Source organism: Nicotiana attenuata, unplaced genomic scaffold, assembly GCF_001879085.1.
Source record: "Nicotiana attenuata strain UT unplaced genomic scaffold, NIATTr2, whole genome shotgun sequence".
NCBI lineage: Eukaryota > Viridiplantae > Streptophyta > Magnoliopsida > Solanales > Solanaceae > Nicotiana > Nicotiana attenuata.
This window is the reverse complement of record NW_017670302.1, coordinates 63,378-67,154: the sequence shown is the minus strand read 5'-3', so window position 1 is coordinate 67,154 and position 3,777 is coordinate 63,378. Positions and strand designations below refer to the sequence as shown.

Sequence of the window (3,777 nt, the reverse complement as noted above, 5' to 3'; positions counted from 1 at the left end):
TTTTTACTTCTATATATTATATTTTGAATCTCCTTGACATAGCCCAAAAGCGTAGCTTAGTGGTCAAAGGGGTTCAAAATCTTTGTAAGGTCATTGGTTCTATTTCAACTAGTTAACCTTCTTAACTTTTTTCTTTTTTGACCCCCCTTAGCAATAATCCTGCCTCCGCCACTGACACTGTATTATATATATTTATAATACAAAATGTGATACTTCTATATTTTTTGAATTCATTTATTAAAATTTACGGCTTCGTCACCGAGTAGAGTGGTGTAGATCAAGAAGTTTTGAATAGATCTTAAGGACGACACAAATACCCTACCCACACCCACCTTGACTAAGACAATGCCACGCCTCCCACATAATCTTGTGCACACGAGCACGAACGAATACATAAAAATTTGCCTCCTCCATTAATTTTACATACTCTAACTAAATTAAAATATCTAATTGTTCAATAGGATGTTACTATATTTGAACGATTTCATAAAGTGTTATGTCCCACAAAAGTCGATCGCACGAGCTAAAATGTAGCCCAATTGGTTCGTTATGAACTTCACTTTATTGGTGAAAGTTATGTTTTGCATCTTGTAAAGCTCTTGCAATTTACAATTAAATTAATAAGTAAATTATTACGTTCATGCTACATGAATATTTAATATAAAGGGATCAAATTTAGCAAGAAAATAAGTTGTTAATTAGGAAATGTATGACGATTGGGGGTGATATTTGTTTACCCTAAAAATCGAGTAACAATTAAGTTTGTAATGTGGTTTTAAGGATACGTGATTTCACTTAATACCAATTGATTAATTTAGAGATAAGTGATGAAATTGACAAGAATATAAAACAAACCGATATTTGGACAGTGTCCTCGAGCTGATGAACCCTCAAGAGTGGTAAAGTAGGAACAGGTAAAGAACAATAGGTTGATGAATAATGGAGGAACATTATATTGCTTTGATCTGTATGAATGTAAGGTTTTACAAATGATGGGGACCCCTCTTTATATACTATAGGAATCCTAATTGTGGTACAATTCTAATTACGGAAGTAAATCCCCTGATTGATACAAATAACCGCCCTTGACACTACAACAAATTTATTTATAGCGACAAACGTTTTTGTCACTAAAATGCTTTATTTCGTCACTAAATATCTTTTCTGACCAAATTTTTTTCGTCAATTCTTCGTAGCCATAAATGGGTCACTAAAAGTTTACAAAGATGATTTAGTGGTTCGCTAAATGACGTTACATTAGCGACAACTTTGTTATTTCGTCCCCAAATATATTGAATAAGTGACGAACTTGTTTGTCAGAAAAAGTTCAACTTTTTTTGTAGTAGAAAATAACTTTCGTCACTAAATAAATTCTTAATACCGACGAAACAAATTTTTCACTAATTTTTATCTTGATTAGTGACAATTCTAATTGTGTCTAAAGTGGTTTCTAATTTATAGTTGAAAAATGTGATTTTGTCACATAAGATATGCAAATTTTAAGAAAAAGATTATCATTTGTACACAAAAATGTTTTCGTCCCTAAATGTATAAAATTAAAGACAAATTTGTTTGTCTAGAAAATTGTAACGATTTGTGACTAAAAGGTATTTGGCGATGATTATATTGGTTTTGTTAATATTTGCCATTTTTTAGATAAATGGATTATTTTAATATTTAGAATTTATAAATAATAATGAATATTCTATAATTGAATATAATACATTTTTTTGCAAATTTTAATCTTTATCGAACAAATTGTTAAAAAATGCAGAATCTTTATTTCTCATAGAGGATTAGTTACAATATTTGGGACTATGGGAATATAAAGATGAGGATAAAAAATATATACACAAAAACATAAGTAGAGGAGTAAAAAACATGACATTTACACTGTATATTACAAAGATTTCAGTCTCAAATCCCCAACTAACATCAAGAAACTGCAACTAACACTTAATACATTCACCATTTCTCAATTAAAAAAAAAATACTCAGCTTTTACTTTAACCAACCCTATGTTAAAATCTTTTGATTCTTGAATATCTTTCTTGACTGCATAGTTTCTTTTTCTGTTTTTCACGGATCTCTTCTTGCTTGGCTCTGTCTCTCGCCCATGTTTTGGCTTGAAGAGCCTCATATTGGTGAAGGCATGACCTTGTTTGTCAGAGAAAAAAGATAGGCAAAGACAAGACATCAACATAAAAACATAGAAGATTAACGAGTTTAAATAAAAAGAGAAGAAAGACAAACCTATTGATCTTTCGTGAAACCGTCAATGGTGGCAGAGTTCTGAAGAAACAAAGCCACTTTTTCATGAGAGAGAAGTCGGGAGATGTGAAACTGTAAATCAGTCTACAGTTTTAATTTGTGGGAATGAGCATTTGATCAATGATGGATAACTTTATGGATTGATTTCAGTTTCATTTCCTTAAGTTTAGGGATCTTAATAAGAAAATGAGCCGAATATGTCGTCCACTTTGTTATGCTAGTTATTCTTACTTATCTAGAATTTCTATTTATTTGACGAAAAGAAATTTAAATTGGTAAAAGAATCAAAAGAGAACTACATAAAGTAAAAGATCAATTTTCAAATTCTATTCAAAATTATACGCTAAGGCCGAAATCTCTATATTTTGTAAGAAGCCTTAGAACAATACTTTTACGTAATACCCTTTTAAAATTCTTTTAATTTAAGAAAATCAAACATTATGTTTTCTCAATAAAGATACAGCAAAAAAAAAAAAAAGTCCTTAGATTTTTTTTGAAATTCCTTAGATTGTTTAGTTGAACCTAACATTATGAAAAATAGATGAAAGTATCATTTATTTTCAAAGAATTTTCCTCTTTTTCTTTTTCAATTTAAAAATATATTTAGAAAATAGTCTTAGAATTTTTTAAATTATTAAACCTTATGGTAAATTAGATTAAACACCTTTGTAATATGACTCAGTTGCAACTATATCTTTTGTATTTTAAATCAAACACTTACACTCCTTATACTATGACAATCTTATACAAATATAACGACTCAGTAACAAATATACATCACTCCCCCTTGTATTTCGATATCCAACATCTATACTTTATATACTATGAATATCCTAAAATTTTATGATCGCTTAGTTACGATATACTCCCTTATTCCCTATATTTTTTCAAAAATATTTAAACACCTTATATAATAAGAATCATGCATCAAGATAAATGATCTTCCAACTAAGTGAATTTATGATAGTTTAGAGTGGAACAATGAATAAGCAAAATAAAATAAAAATAAGAAATTTTTATATAATAAAATATTATAATTTAAAAAATACAAAGAGATCATGTGTTTATGAAGCACACGATGTTTTAAAGGATACATGTTTCGAAATAATTTGAGAAAGTAATACAGGATAAAGTCAAATTAAATTTTAAGAGTAATATAAAATTATATTAATTATATTATATTAAACTTGTAATTTATTAAAAATTTATATGTGAATTTAATAATATAAAATAATTGAAAATACGATTAAATAAGAAAGGAACAAAAATATAAATTTGTTGGAAAATATAAAAATATATATAATAATTAAATTTCTCGGGTAGGAAATTATAGTTAATAAATTGAACTCATAATTTTATAATAAAAATATAAAAATTCTATTAGAATATTATACATTAAAAAATATATATTATATATATAGCAAAAATTAATAATTATTAAAAATATTGATAGATTTTTTATAAAAATAATAAAAAGCCTATCTCTTTATACTTTTGATGAATTCA

At 27.2% G+C, this 3,777-nt stretch overlaps 1 long non-coding RNA gene across 1 annotated transcript; it reads right to left on the bottom strand.

The window, feature by feature from the left end:
* Positions 1–1,870: 1,870 nt before the first annotated feature.
* On the bottom strand, positions 1,871–2,348 carry LOC109237498. The gene is made up of 2 exons (XR_002069634.1): positions 2,254–2,348; positions 1,871–2,157 (listed from the first exon to the last, which is right to left on the bottom strand). It is a non-coding gene; the product is annotated as an uncharacterized LOC109237498 (long non-coding RNA).
* Positions 2,349–3,777: the final 1,429 nt, after the last annotated feature.